The following is a 15,387-nucleotide window of genomic DNA, read 5'->3' as shown; positions in this document are numbered from 1 at the left end:
CTTGAAGCAAGTTTGTTGACTATTAATTAGTTTCACAGGTGAAGGGCTTTTCTTTTTCCGTTTACATCATCATCACAGCATGTCAGGCTAAACACTTTGAGTGGTCCTTGCTGAAAACAGCAGTGCGAAGCTAGGAAGCTGTGTGTGCATCTGTGAATCCTGGCATCTGTGTGTGTTTCTGTGGACATGTGTTTGTGTGAGAGTTTATGTGCACCCGACCTTTTCAAGACTGAGAGGAACCTTCCAGGGGCTGGTCACTGTAAGTCCAGAGACAACTGCCAAGTCTGATAGGCCAGAGTTCAGAAGAGAGGGAGAAATGACTTCTCGATTGCAGAGGTAACACAGGATCACAGAAAATTCTGAGGGGAAATAGCTGTGTTACTAGTTTGACCTTTATGAGAGTAAATGCAGTCTCTGAAGATCGGGCTATCTGATGCAGAGTGGACACTTGACCTTCGAGTCAGGGGCTGAGAGATGTTGGTGGTGTAGGTGGAAAACATTTAACTGTATTTTTCAGAAAACTGAATGATCTCTACAAGGGTCCAGTCCCTGTTGTACTAGACATGTCCCAAAAATATGGTCTCTGCTGTAAAAGGCTATGACCAGTGTTAGAGTAGATAGGAGATAAAGGGCTCTAAACTCTTCACAAAGGCATTTGAAGTGACTGGGAGTAGAATCAGAAAGTGAAATTCAGGAGTTACAAGCTCATGTGAAAGGCAGAGCCTTTAAAATTTGTGTGCATACTGACATATGTCTAGGATGGTATAAATAGTTCACCAGCCAAAGTTGTCTTTGTTCCTAGTCTGATAGTCTTAAATCCCATTTTAATTCTGAAATAGTTTGTTCTGGGGATGGAAAGGGGGGCTGAGGAGATTCACTCTGCTTCTTGCACACCTGCTAGACATGAAGCATTCACCCCATGCTGCTCAAATTCCAAGTGGTGTAATGGCAATGCCACCCACTTTTAAGCAGGTGCCTGTACAAATGCACTTTCTCAGCATCACTGGCACAGTGTCCCCACCTACGATCAAACATTTTCACTTCTGTCATTGCTTTGCTGAAATTTTGCTTTGCTTTTGGCTGTGGCTTTGAGTAGGAAGTAGAGTGTTTTCCATCCTTCCCACTGGACCTTCCCCTTCTGCTTGTGTTTGCCTGCCTGTCCATCTGCACCCCATGGATGTTAGCCTTTGCTGCTGCACTGTGTGACCTTGTGGTTGATCATATGGTCATCTACCTGCACCCTCTGTGTCCTCAGCAACTCCTTCCTTCACTGCATCCCCCACCTCGAGCAGCCTCCCCCTCTGCTTCTCACACTAGTGCCACTTGTTCTGAGTCCTGCTCTTTTCCTCACCTCCTGACACCTCCCCTACTGCCTCTCTGTATACCTTCTGCTCTTGCCTCACCACACCTGCCACCTCTTGCCTTTTTCTCCCCCAGTCTTGTTCCTGTCTGAGGCAGTAGGACAGAGGGACACTCTTTGCCTAACTTGCTATGCATCAGGGAGCCAGGGGAAGAATGTGGCTCCTACCCACATAAGACATGGAAAGGAAAAACTTCAGCAACATCAGAAAAAAGTGAATGCTAGTCTGTCCTTTGCCTTGTGTTACTGCATCCTGGTTCTTTCTCCCACGGGGTAGGCAAACTATGCAGCTGCAAATGGTATAGGATCCATCCTACATTCAGGGGATTTCTGTACTGCTTTCAAACTGAGAACCTGTGCAAGAGGGATTTTGGCTGCGCCTCCACTGATGCTGACCAGCTGAATGACAACCATCAAGTCTGTAGGTGGTCATCACAAAGCTATAATAGAAAAATCTCTTAGTCCACAAGGCGCCTCTATTTGGGGTCTAAGTGCTAGTCTGTATCTTTGTATGCCCACAAATTGCTCAAGCAATAACATGTTTACACTTGAATTTCAATTGCTTGGAGTGCATATCAGTTTGGGGAGTGGAATTCTCCCAGGAAATGAGGGCAGAATGGTATAAAAAATTGCTCATCTGTATCAAACTAATGGCCCATCTAGTCCAGTATTCTGTCCTAACCATTCCTAGTGCTGGATGCTTTAGATAGACTTGTAACAACCCCCTGGTGTGCCCTGTTTTACAATGCTACATAATAGGGAGACATTGCTTTCTGACCCCAACTTGCGATCATTTTATACCCTGAAGTGAGACGACTAATAACCCATATGGTTTTTATTTTAGCAAGCCTAGCTGCAGATGCTATTCTTGTAAGGTCTAATCCTTTTCTGAATCTTGCTAATCTGTTTTCCTCTATAATATCCTCTGGCAACAAGTTTCACAGGTTAATTATACGTTGATTGCACAGTCTTCCCAATCATAGACACAGTTCTGTTGTACCTCATCTTATCCGTGTGTTTTTAAGTCTTTCAGCAACCAGAAGAGCCTGCAAATTTATTTCTGCAGGAAAATAATGGAAGAAACTCACTTTATACTGAATTCTGCATGCATAGGCCTTGAGTTACTGATATTATCTCAGTTTCCTTTGAATGCAGAGCATGCTTCTCTTCAAGTAATCTATCTGGTATAGCTATAAAGAACTTCTCCCTTGGATTTTGCCCTGCAGCTCGTGCTTCTTAAATTCCTGCTCCCAAGTTGTCTATAACATACCCCACTCCTGAGTCCATCGTATGTCATCTAGCCAGGCTACAGCCACATCATGACTTTATGTGCTTGTATCCCTGATTTCCTGCTTCCTGATCTTCACAACTCACTGAGATGAGACCTAGACTAATTAGAGAGATGGGCAGTCACCAACTATATGAAGTTTAACAAGGGCAAGTGCCAGATTCTGCACCTGGGACCGCGCAACCCTGGTTGTGTGTATAAACTGGGGAATGAGAGGCTGGAGAGCAGTGCCATGGAAAGGGACCTGGGGATCCTGGTTGACAGCAAGTTGAATATGAGTCAGCAGTGCCCTGGCAGCCAGGAGGGCCAACTGTGTCCTTGGGGGCATCAGGCAAAGCATCACCAGCCAAGGGAGGGGATCGTCCTGCTCTGCTCTGACCTGGTGAGGCCTCACCTTGAGTCCTGTGTGCAGTTTTGGGCACCACAACATAAAAAATGACATTAAGCAATTAGACAGCATCCAAAGGAGGGGCACAAGGTTGTTGAAGGGTCTGGAGGGGAAGCCATATGAGGAGCAGCTGAGGTTATTTGGTTTGTTCAGCCTGGAGAAGAGGAGACTGAGGGGAGACCTCATTGCAGTTACAACTTCCTCATGAGGGGAAGAGGATGGGCAGGAACTGATCTCTTCGCTCTGGTGACCAGCGACAGGACTTGAGGAAACAGCATGAAGTTGAGTCAAGGGAGGTTTAGGTTGGATATCAGGAAAAGGTTTTTCACCCAGAGGGTGGTTGAGCACTGGAACAGGCTTCTCAGGGAAGTGGTCATAGCGCCAAGCCTGTCTGAGTTCAAGAAGCATTTGGACAACACTCTCAGGCACATGATGTGATTTTTGGGGTGTCTTGCGTAGGGCCAGGAGCTGGACTTGATGATCCTGATGAGTCCTTTCCAATTAGGTGTATTCTGTGATTCTGTTATACTGGGACCTTTTGCAGCCACTGAGGACAAACAGCTTCCACCAACCAGCCCGTATTCCCATGTGGTCCCTCTGTCCTTCAAGGAAGCTGGTGTTTACTCCAAGGAGCATAAATGATGTCAATAGCACATTTTTCAATGGGAGCAGGAGGGACTCCCTGAAGTATGCATGTCTTTTCTGTGCCCAGGTGTAAGGTTTTTTTCTGCGAGCTCTTTATCTGCTGCCTGTACTCTATCCCCAAAACTCCTTGACTCCCCGACTGATGCGTCATATTTGCTGTATGTGCTGCAGAACTGTGTATGTGCATGTGTAGGCTGCATTGTTGGTATCTGTACTCTTCCTCTGTTCATGTAGCAGAAGCAGAAAGGTACTTTTAATCTCCCATATTGATATCAGCCACTGCAGCATGGCTACCCAATAGGGTGTGGCCTTGCACCCGTGTATCCAAAAGCGTGTTGGATTCTCAGTCTGGTTTTTTTGCAGGCTACGTGCTTCTGAAGTGCCATTTTTCTCATTTAAATGGTGGTTCCCATGGTTCTCTGCTTCTGATGTCCTGATTTTGGCCTTGTGATCTCTCTGGCTCTTACACCTGTCTGCAGTTAGCTGTTCCATGTCATCATGTTAGTCTCGATCTAACAGAAGCATGAGGAAGCTATGGATGTATCTAAGCACACAGTCTTTACGATTCCCAATAATATCCAGTGTTTGCAGTGGAAGACAGCCTGCAACTGAATCTTGCTACCTCCCTCTTGCCTGTTCCCAAGAGTACTGGTGGTTGTGTGAGGATCAGTTGAGTGTGTGTCCACTTCAGAGCTCTTTACATACTGATTACAGTTGGCAGGCCAGGTAATTGTTTAAATCTCAGCTTAACAGAATGGGAAAGTGAGGCAGAGGGAGGTATAATGACTTGCCCGAGGTCATCTTGTTTCTCAGCCTAACATCCAGCTCTTCTCTTCTTGTCACTTATCTCAACTACAAGCCAGTGTTCTTCCTGACATTCAATTGAAATGCTGCTGTGACTCCCACACTTCTGTCTTAAATGGCTGCTCTATAAATAAAGTTTCTATTGAAAATAGCAGATTAGAAAAATGCTATTATATAATTATACTTCTTTATTATTGTGAGGTTTTTAATTCATCGCAGAGAAGCCCCCCTTAAAAGTCAGCTACCTTATCCATTCCCATTCTCTCTCCATGGTCTAGAAAGGAAGAGCAGTCACACCTAACAAGAGCCAAATTACGCATACTGGTACAAAGAAGAAAGTGCAGAGAGCAGTCACTGAGCTCTTGAAGTCTCCTTCAATACAAGGTGGAAAGGTAATTTTTCCTTACCTAACAAAGATATCTCCCCTGTAACCCATGGTAGCAGATGCATGAGGAAGTGTCCATAGCAAGTCTGTGTGTAGGACTGAGTGGTGATAGGTTCAGTATTTTAAGTTGCATCTTGAAGTGGCTGTTGAAGTCCTTCCCTTCAGATTTCTTTCCATTATTTCCACACTGATATCTTTTCTGCCAGAAATTTTCCTTCCTTTCTATATTGTGTCCAAAAATTCAAGCCACTCAATAAAGTCTAACTATGGTTATAAAATAGATTTGAAGTTTGAAAAGAAAGATAATATTGTATTGAGTTACAGAGTGACTGAGAAGCGGGAAGAGTAGCAGCAATGAAGTTTAAACTAGTCTTCCCTGCTTCCACTTCTCCTCTTTCAAGGGTGAATGGACACCAGGCTCATCTCTCCATCTACAGAACAATCATACTGTTACGTGATGCAGTGGAGTATATTGGAGTGATGCAAGTGAAGTTCTTTGTGATCCTGGGATAGGAAGGGCTGCAGAAACTGCTTTCCTAAGCTTGTTGACAGACACTAAAGGATTCACACTTCTCTTTTCCCTCTGGTAATGAACTCCTGCAGAGAATGTACCAATTTTAATGCCTTTCTTCAATCCATCTGTGCGGGGAGGGTTTTATGGAGCCCTCCCTGTGTCTGGGAAACAAGGAATTTAAAAGCTTCTTCCCAGCAAGTCTAACCCCTCAGAAATAACATAGGCATTGCAAAAGAAGGTGGCCACCTGGTTCTCTGACTGCCTGCTGTCAGGCAGCAAGGCCTAATGAACCTCTCAGGGGGAACATCCGCAGAGGGAGGATGATGAGTCTAATAGGCGCTTTGGTCCCTGGGGTTGGGAGGCATAAACAGCAGCAGGGATGGTGCTTGTAAGGGGGAGAGATGAAAGGCTGATAAGCCTTCTCACCATCCTCCCTCTCAGCATTAAGCTTCCCACATATGGTGGCTGGTGTGTGAAAGTGGGGACACAAAGTTGGTACAGTGAGACTCATCTTCGTTTTGGAACAGAGCTACTTTTCTTTCCTGCTTGCCCTCTTATCCCGGGTGCTGTCCATGCTTTTGGCTCTGATCTGCTGCTCAGTAGGTATGTCATCAGCTTAAAAGGCACCTCAGCAGCTGAGAGCCTAAGAAAGCTGGGATGGCTCTTTGAAGAACCAGGGATGGTAAATGTTCTGTGGCGTTTGAGGCAAAGGCTACCACTTTCTCATGATTTTGGCTAAGGCCACAATCACCTTCCTGCCTTATAAACCAGCAAAGGAGAAAAGGGACCCAGCATAGGAGCGTCTAGACTTGTCATGCCTCTGGACATAAATTAGTTACACCTCTAGCCACGACTCAGTTACAGACTGCTGGCCTAGCTGTCTCCAAAGCTCAATCCACCAGCTAACCCTTTCAGAGGAAGACTAAAGCCTATAGAAAATGTCAAAATAAATGATGTTTCTCTTTCTGTCACCATCTGTAGAAGGTCCTTAGAAGATGTGTGCTTAATGAAAGTACCTCACTCCATGTTTACTAAAGGTCTGCCATTTTCCAGTAAGATTATTTACTATATTCTAACCTGGTACTTCAAAACTACTGTATTTTGAGACTTAGAGAAGGAACTGTTGCTTGCTTTATGTTTTCTCACATTCTGCAAAAAGGTGTGATGGTGGTTTATAAGCTGTAATGAGTGTTATCAGTCCTGTTTATATCAACACAGTGATACCAAGAGTGCTTGAATAACATGATGATGGATATTGCACAGGAAACTAGAGAACAGCATAAATACTATGATCCAGGTAAATATCCTGACTTCAAAACACTGTCGTCTAATGTGCAGCATCTGCCACTATCAGGCTGAAAATTGCCTCAAGGATTTTGGAAATTAGGTCATAACAGGGAAAAAAATTCCATTTCTTGGTAGAATAGTATTGCCATATGGAATTTGCAAGATACATTGCTTTTTGCTAGTGGGAAGAATTGGTGTACAAGGTTTGCAACAGAGTTTCAGCCCCAAAAACAACTGAAATTTTACGAAAACTAAACTTTGGAAGAATACTTCATAATCTTTTGAATAGTCTTCAAAAATACATTTAGGTTTCCGTGCAGTTTCCTGGGGAAGGAGTTCTGAATCTGTCTTTGAATGATCTGTCTCCCTCTTTTCCTACAAGCACTTGCAGAAAAGTCCTGATGTAAGGGCAGATGGGAAATAATGCTTTGCCACTGACTTTCTGTCACCTTACCAAATTTCTTTGATCCTCCTTGTCCTGCTTTCCCCTTTTTAATGTGAAACTTTTGCTGGGGAATATTTTAGGGCTTTGTCTTTAAAAAAAAAAAAATCATAATGTAAAGTGAAAAACAATACTTCTGTACTTTTAGTATTTTTAGTGGTCTCACTGTTCATGTCTCCCAGACTTGTGTAAGATGAAAAATAACCAACTCAGTGTAAAACTCAGCTTTGTAGGCGGAATTTCTCCATTCACAAAGCTCCAAAGCCTCTTGTTTGTTAACAAGACTCCTTCATGCCTCCCATTAGTCCCAAGGTTGAACAGAGCATGCTGCAAAAGGCTTTCTTCCCCCAGAACAATTAGGAAAGCAATATGAAACACCCTTTATCTTTAAGGAGCCAGATCTTCAGCTTCCATAACCCATTCCCAAGCTAGGGGTTTTTGAACATTTCAGCTGAACTTGAATTTGCTGCAGTCTAAGAAATCCTCCTGAGAGTACCATGACCTTAAGGGTTTGGAATGCTTTAAGAGAAAAGGACACTACCAGTCCTGCAAACTGCTGATCCCGTCTCTGTTCCTTAACTAATTTTGTTTGGAAAGTGAACTCTCTGCTCATCAAGGAGATCATTGTAATGCTGCTTTTTCAGGCATTTGTCTCCCATCCATGTTATAGATGGCATTAAAATTACCAACATCAGAAAGAAAATTGAACTTCTGGTTGTGCATACGTAAGGCTTCCTGCATCTGAGTACAACATCTCTATCTGGTGGTCAGTAGACACATAACTGAGTTGCTGCATCCAAACCTTCATAAACTCTTAAGAGGCTTTGGTCTGTGTTTAATATATAACAAACATTTTCAAAAAGATCAGGCATCTCCTTGGTCACTGCTCAAAATATTCTTCATACCAAACTATTTGAAAGTGGTTGGACGGGTAGTGATTTTCAAACTGTTCAGATGTCTGCAGGTGTAGAATTGGGCTCTCTGAGTTTTTAAGAGAACCATTGCAAAGAGCATTAGATACTTGTAAGTGTCACTCACCCATGTCACTGCTGTTCAAATATCATTACAGATGTGTCCCAGGGCTCCTCCCAAGGGTTATGTTAAGCTGTGGTCTAAGGATATATTGTTGACTAGAAAGGTCTTCAGAACTTCTTGGCTCTGCTGAATAAAGCTAAGTTTATCGAAATTCAGCTTTGAGAGTGAACAAATTTTCAAGAGCTCAGAAACTCTGCAAAAGTAAATATTTAATTCTGCAGCGTTGTGGATTGTGTGTGTATGCAGGTAACATGAAGGGAAGTTGCTTTTATGGCCCTTTTTTCTTTCTTAGTTGTTCTTTTCACTCCATAATTTGGTTCTTCCACCTAAATAGTCCCCTGTTCTTGATTACCCCACCTATTTCTCTATGGGTTACACAAAGGTTGCTTTCAATACTGATGTATTTAAAATGGTGGTTTATTATATTTATTCATATTTTATTATTATAGGTTATCTGACATGTACCTGTAGTCACTAGGACCACACAATCTTTTGCAGTTCTAAAGAAGGCATACTTGTTAACTCTTACAGGTTGTTCAAGTATCCTAATAATGACATTTATAAGGAACTTGAGCTTGAGTCACTGCCTTGGTCTCAGGATATGTGATTTAAAACAACAGGAACTGACCATGCTTTTAGCTGTAGTGTGGAGGAACCATGATGAGGAAACATGGGGTGTATTTATACTGTAAAGACTAAGTGTATGTTGCAGAATAGTGTCTAGATTTTCACAGCATTTGGAATCTGTGGGTGGAGAAGTTTGTATGTACTACTAAGCAAGTTGTGGGAGCACAGAATTATTCAAACTTAAGCCGACAGCTGTTAGTCCAAGTAATTTACTGCTGTGCAAGTTGAAAAGCTTGTGCTGAACAAGAGGAACACTGATACTGGAAATGTGGCTTAGTGATTATGAACCAGACCAGGACTCAGGCAACTTGGCCTGTAGTCACAGCTCTGTCATGGACTATCTGGGTGATCTCCAGCAAGCATCTTAAGTTATGTCTGTACTTATAAATCAAATGTACCTTACGTCATTTTCGGGCAGTAAAGCCACCTGTCATGGAATCAGATCTATGGCAGTAAACCACTGGTAATTCCCAAAATAGCATAGCTTCATTTAACTTCCTACTTATGAATGGTCCCTGGATCATCCATGGCTTGGAATTGGAGTAAGTGCAAATTTCAACAGGCCAAATCTTGTGCCAGCAAACTTGCATACAGTTTATTAGCATTACTGCATCTGGGCACCTTCAAATTTGCTAGTATAGTGCAGCCTTAGCTGCTGTATTCATGGCTCAATTGACAGTCTGGGAGAATGTTTCAGCTCCTGCTGGGTCAACAAGGGAAACATGACCACCTCTTCTCTTGTTTTACAGTCTTTTGTTTTGATGGGAAGGAGCCTTAGTTATATGGCCTGAAGGGAAGGGAGCTGTGGGCACTCCAGGCGTGTCCCTCACTTAGACTGGGTCAATCAAGGGACCAGGACAGCTTGGTAAATCATTGTGCACTACTCTTTCCTGTATCTATAAAATGAAGGTAACAGAATTTCTTGACTTAAAAATATGGTTTAAGGCAGCATGCGAAGTGTTGAGGTTAAAAAGAAGTATGAAATAACTGCGGTGTTAGTCAAGCACTGTCTTTTTAAACTTAACTTGCTCCTGGGTTTCTGTAATAATGCCATATGGGCAGGTTATTCTAAACTGTACATGGTGTGTTTCTCTTAGAGTCAGTTCTCCAATACACAAAGTAATGGGAAGTAGAAGATCCATGTCTTTGCTTCATCCAAGCTAAACCATCTTGGATGGTGGCCAGATGAACCATTCACTGATCCCCTATGCCTTGGTCATTGGTAGCAATTGTATGATATTTCTGACAACTGTATAAAAGCAAGAATTAGGTGTAATGAGATTGGACTAGGTGACCACTGTGGTCCCTTCCAACTTTACTCACTTTGTGATTCTGTAATGCAATCTGGGAGATTTTCAAGACCTTAAAATACTTGGATCCTGCCTTACTACTTATTAGGCCAAAAAAGTTTCTTCAAGTTCTTTTTCCAACAGCTGCTCATACGATGATTGTGGGGCAAAAAAGCCTAACGTGCCAGTCATTCTAATCTCTTACACATTCCCTGTGGGAGCACAGTGTTCAGGGTATTCAGCATTTATCTGGTGGTGTTCACATTAGAATAGACAAATGAAAAGCCATAGTTGCCAGGAAGAAGGAATAGTGTAATGTGTCCATTCATTGGCTTTGGCACAGTTAACTTTAGACCCACCAACTGAGCCTGTTTATTTTATTTTTATCTCATCAGCAGGTGGGTGGCTTCTGTGCGCAGTGATGTGCTTTGCCTTCACAGCTTTTGAGAAACACCCTTTGAAGAGCTGAAAGAATTTTATTGTGCCCTTCAAAATATGGAATTATAATTTGACATTTGCAAATTCAGGTCCTCCTAAGATGCCCTTCTTTTCAATTACGTAGGACTGTGAGATCAGTACAGCCTGCAAAGTGGGAAATTGATGTAACTTCCACAGCTCTTGCACTTTCTGGCTATCACCCTCACCCCATTCCTACCACACAGATCAAACCCATACATTACATTACCTTTCAAAGGCTCTCTGATAAGGCCATGCAATGCAATTTTAAAATACACTGCTGCTACCAGAGTCACAAAAGAGACTTCCAGAACCTTCAGAAATTTGGAAAACCTGACTCCTAGAAAGTGGCCACTTTCCTTGATGCTTGAAATCTTATAGATCTGAAGTTATATGAATGTTAAAGGGAGCTGCAGTGAAATTCAGTTGTCAGTGAAATTCAGTGTCTTTTTCTCAAAGACACTACCATAGTATGCAGAAGAACATTCTCCTATATCTTATTTAAAGGTAGAATTTTCCCACAGTAGCTCTTCCCCTTCAGTTTTGGTGGCTGCTATACTTGTCTCTTCTGCTTCTTTCCTAACCTCTACCAAAGACTTGATAACATACTGGCAAGATAAAGAGTCTTGTGCTGTCTGCCATTCATTGAGTATCTTGAATGAGCTCTTTGCTCATTTTTTTCTCCCACTGTAGTTTAGTGGTCCTTGTTCCATGTCTGTAAGAACAGACCTCAATGAATTTGTCAAGATCTATAGAGTATGAAGGAGCCAAAGCTTCGCTAAAACTAGTGCAGTAATCACACCGGATGTTGATACCAAAGGAAGTCATATTTAGGGTAATTTCAAGTAATGCTTTCTCCCTGTGAGTTGGACTCATGATTATAGGTATAAACTATTTTCTTACATCGGAAGAGCTCAGGTATTTGTACAATTTCCACAAAAATTTCCTATCTCCTCCTATCTCATTCTTGTGACTAACATCCTCTTTTGTCCCTGCTTTTTACTCCTGTAAATTGTTAAATAAAGGCTTGCATTTTTTGCATTAACATTCTGGCCCCAAAGCTCGCTCTCCGTTCTAATCGTGTTGTCAGGGAGGTTTGCTGGAATCCCACACCATGTCTTTCCAGGCCCAACTCAGTAATTGTGTTTTTCTTGGTTTTCTTCTATATCAAGCAGAACTGCTTTTCCTGAGTAAACAGTGTTCCCATTCCTGGCTCTTTATCCATACATACCTTGTTTCAAAAAACTTCTTTTAAATCTGCATAAATGCTGCATTTTCTGTAGAAATACCTCGGTCAGAATAATGATCATTTGCATGTTAATAGCTCCATCTCCGTAGGTGGTTGTTAGTTGTTACTGGTCTTGCTTGTTACAATGAATGCAAATCCTTTTTTAGTCCTAATCTTAATTGCAAAATGATTGTATTTTTCCATAATTCCCTATATTTCAGTAATTTTAATCTATATCAAATATGATTTCTTGACATGCTATCATCTGCTTTGTCTTTTATGCCTGGGCTCTGCACATGTTCCAATAGACTTGCTAATTATCAAAGCAATTTGGGCTTTGAACTGAGAATGGGCCCCTAGCCAATTCTTTCCCACCAAACTTTGGTAAAAAACAAAATGAGACTTGAACTTTGTGTCTTGACTCCACTTCACCCTCTTTGCTCTTCATCCTTTCAGCTGTATCTGGCGGTTAAGTGACTGACCCGGCAAAGTGCTGCTGGCACCATCATTTCCACTGTAGGGGAGTGAGGTTGCTGAGGTGGAAGGTTCCCTGTCACCATCAGTTCAACATCTGTGGCCTTTGCAGCACCAAATACTTGGTGTTTAGTATACATAGCAATGTAAACTCTGTGTTTTAAAGGGACAGTACTAAAGGAAACTATTCTGTTCCTGATATTGTTGATATGTGGACAAGAATTTTGCCTGTGGAGGAACATCTGGCCAACTGCAGAGATCTTTCACAATGCACGGTGCTATAAGGGCTTGCTTTGGAGGACAGCTTGGGCACCACAAGGCTACCTGGTGCCGTGCTTGCCTATATGGTGGCTTCCACCTGGAGATACCACAGTCCTGAGTTGAGTGCCCACATGCTTTTCCTCTGCCCTATAGGAAAAGGTAAAATGTGCAGAAATGTAACTCAGGAAAGTCAGAATGTAGAGAGTAAAGCCACTTGAGGTAGTTGCTAGGAAATGCTAAGTGAAGGAATATGGCCTTTACCCTAAACCTCTTAGGGACTTAGCTATTCCTGCTTATCATTCCTGGGTTTGAACATGAACTTTACAGAATCATAGAAATTCTGTTTAGAGGTATCCTCTGAAGTTTTCTGGCCCAGAGTCCTTTTTGATTGTTCCTTTTGGGTTTTGGGAATACCCGAGGGTACAAGGCAGTAGCATGCAGAAAAGTCTGAACTGATCTATATTATTTCCTGTCAAGGAAAGTCTGTCAATTTTTTTTAGACTCATCACAACTGACTTTATACAAGACTTACCCCATTTCAGGGTTGGCCCTCCTCAAATTCAACAGGCAGAATTGCTCTTCACTGTCTACTCTGTGTATTTGTAGCATTTAATGTCTGCAACAAAAGCACACTGTAGGTCAGGGGCCTGCTATGGCAGGCTTTGTGTGTGTTCTTGTGAGACTTGCTTGAGAAAAGAACTTTCTGAAAATGAATGAAAAGACACTGGTATGATCTCAGCCAAACTTTGTCTTTGGCCCACTCATTTCGCATTGCAGAGAATGCCAGGCAGTATATTCTACCTTGAGGAGAAATGACAAATTATTCAGGATACTCAGGTCCTGCAAAAGAGTGAAACATTATTTAATCATTAGAAATTTAAAAAATTGTATGACTTCTTGAAATTGGCAGATCAGATTCCCAAAATGATGTAAATCTGCTTTCTGACTTATTTTCTATCCAAAGCTGGAAGGCCTTTTCAGACTGTCTTTGTCTTTAAAGGCTGAAGGTTGTTCTCCTATACTAGGCATATCCAGGCACTTTAGAGTGGGGTGTATGTGGGCGTGGAGGATGGGGTATTATTGTTTTAAAACAATCCTTTATTTTAGGCTTATACATCACAGAATTTTAGGATACTAGGGACTGTTCTTTTCCTAAAGAGTAGGAGGGATTCTCTCAATTGCTGTCCCATGTCTGCAAAACTGGGTTCATATGTCTAAAGCAGAGCTTTCCAAAATACACTGTAGCTTCATGGTTCTTTCATAAACAGATGTGCTTGTGGAGGCCAGAAGATTTTAAGGTATGCAGTAGCATGTTCAACTTGTATTTTCATTCTGCTTTACTATTCACAGTCTGGATCCCAAACAGTCTGCATCTCTCACAGTTTCTTTAGAGCAACAGAAGGAGAAAGGCTACTGTTTGACAGCGACTCAACCTGTGAGATAGGGAGGTTATACGAAAATTAATTCATCTGACATGCTTACCTGCCCTTCATAATGCAAAACCATCATGTTGCACTAAATCCATGAAGGTGTTTATTTTCACATGCAACAACATAGTGCTTGCCATCTTTCTTCCTATCAGTGGGCGGGATACATGAAGGGAAAAGTAGGTCCCCAAGCTGCCAGCAGCTGAAACTTGTACTTGCAACACACCTCCCCAGCCCTCATTACTGATAGTGAGGATGTGGAATCTTCTCTGCCTAAGCTCTCAGTGGAACAGCATGCATACAACTACTCTTGTACTGACGGTTGTGAGCTGTCTTCCTTGCATTGCTAGATCCAACACCCATCTTCAAGTGCAGATCACTCAAGCGAGGAGGTAAGGCAGCTTTCTTTCCTTTGGCTCAAAGGCCTAATGGAAATAACATCCACGCTAGACATGAGAACTCCAAAATCCAGGCCTTCCTCTGCTACAGGTTCCTTCAGCCTCATCCATACCTCTGACAAAAGTAACCTACTTGTAAAGCTACAGTGTCCTTTAGGTCCAGGGTTATGGAGTTCAAAGATTAATGAGACAGTAGAAAACTCTCGGACAGTAGGAAAAGTTCCCTACCAAGCACAAAATCTGACAAAGAAGAGGTCCACACTTGCATTCAGTTTCATGTAGTTGTTGAAAGGAAGAGCTTCCCTGCTGGGCATGTTCTTCCTATTGTAGCTCAGTACACCAGTTTGATGTTTTCAGGATGAGAACTGACTCACATGGAACTCTTCATTTCCCTCAGCCCAGTGACCTGGGAGTCTGTGTCAAGTTTGAGGCTCAACAATTCAAGAAGTAAATCAAGAAACTGGGGAGGGTCTAGTGGAGAAAACTACTAAGATACCTATGACCTGTGGTACGTGTCCTATGAAAACAAACTAAGGATCTAAACTTGCGTAATGTAGTGGAGGATAAAAGGTGAGATAGAAGCCTATGGCACTTGAAGTAAGGTTACTAATACAACAGAACCAAACTCTTCTAAATCGCAGTAGACAGTACAACACTGGCAACAGCCACACACTGTGGCTTGGGACGTTCAGGTGGGACATCAGGAAAGACTTTTCACAGGTAGGGTGCTGCAGCACAGGCACAGGTATCCTGTGATTTGTGGAGTCTTTTACTTGTGGGCTTTCAGGACCACCTTATGTGAGCCAGCATGGAAACAGCCAAACCAACACATTGGTGTCCTTTACAGTGAGTAGGGACTGAACCTAGTAGACAGTGTAGCCTTAGGACTTGTTCAAATCAATTTTCATTAATTACAGGAGGGTTATTATAGGTCTTTGTGAGGTCATCTTTGTCTGCCTTGCCAATGCCTTTTTGTGATCTTCTTTCCTAGGGCAGCTTTGTCTGCATTGGACAGCTACGTCTTGAGAGCAGCACTGCTGTGAGCATTTGTGGGGGTGGAACTGCTGTTGCTGGTTTAG

General features: G+C 42.4%; 1 protein-coding gene and 1 long non-coding RNA gene across 2 annotated transcripts in view; both read left to right on the top strand.

Annotated features, from left to right (window-relative positions):
• LOC113966447 overlaps window positions 1-5,416 on the top strand; it is a 30,264-nt gene extending 24,848 nt beyond the window's left edge. The window contains exons 3-4 of the long non-coding RNA XR_003533831.1: window positions 4,764-4,877; window positions 5,272-5,416. This is a non-coding gene — a long non-coding RNA (uncharacterized LOC113966447). The remainder of the gene's footprint in view (window positions 1-4,763; window positions 4,878-5,271) is intronic.
• Window positions 1-15,387, top strand: part of LSAMP (limbic system associated membrane protein) — a 1,005,382-nt gene that overhangs the window by 530,502 nt on the left and 459,493 nt on the right. The gene's annotated exons all lie outside the window — the stretch shown is intronic.

Source organism: Neopelma chrysocephalum, unplaced genomic scaffold, assembly GCF_003984885.1.
Source record: "Neopelma chrysocephalum unplaced genomic scaffold, ASM398488v2 Primary Assembly neopelma1_60, whole genome shotgun sequence".
In the NCBI taxonomy this organism is placed as follows: domain Eukaryota; kingdom Metazoa; phylum Chordata; class Aves; order Passeriformes; family Pipridae; genus Neopelma; species Neopelma chrysocephalum.
Note: the sequence above shows the minus strand (reverse complement) of the source record. Positions and strands in the feature narration are given on the sequence as shown.